Source organism: Myotis davidii, unplaced genomic scaffold, assembly GCF_000327345.1.
Source record: "Myotis davidii unplaced genomic scaffold, ASM32734v1 scaffold189, whole genome shotgun sequence".
Classification (NCBI taxonomy): domain Eukaryota; kingdom Metazoa; phylum Chordata; class Mammalia; order Chiroptera; family Vespertilionidae; genus Myotis; species Myotis davidii.
The window spans coordinates 527,257-527,654 of NW_006383017.1; the positions used below are offsets into that span (position 1 = coordinate 527,257).

Below are 398 nucleotides of genomic sequence, written 5' to 3' on the forward strand. Positions count from 1 at the left end.
ACACATTGCCGCCCATATGCAGCCTGACTGGGCCAGGGAATGAACCTGCAACCCAGATAAATGACCAAGAACTGAACCCATGACCCTTTGGTGCTCAGCTGATGCTCTACCAGTGAGCAGCACTGGCCAGGGCGTGGGAAACACCCAACCAACTGAGCCACACCAGCCAGGGCCCTCAGCTGTTCTTTCTAAGCTCCTGTCCGTCACTCCAAATCTTTTGAGGTTAGGGTACATAACTTGCCCAAGTATAACAAGTGCTAGTGCTGGTTATAAAAGGGTTCGACTCATTGACTTCTATATTTCCCCTTCTCCCAACCTCCAGTTCCAAAGATGGATCTTAACTTCAAAACGCAGGACTATTCCAAAAGATCCAGAACCTAGGTGGTAAAAAAAACTAT

At 48.2% G+C, this 398-nt stretch overlaps 1 protein-coding gene across 1 annotated transcript in view; it reads right to left on the minus strand.

The window, feature by feature from the left end:
- The window catches only part of PDHB (pyruvate dehydrogenase (lipoamide) beta), a 9,798-nt gene that overhangs the window by 1,588 nt on the left and 7,812 nt on the right, over positions 1–398 (minus strand). The gene's annotated exons all lie outside the window — the stretch shown is intronic.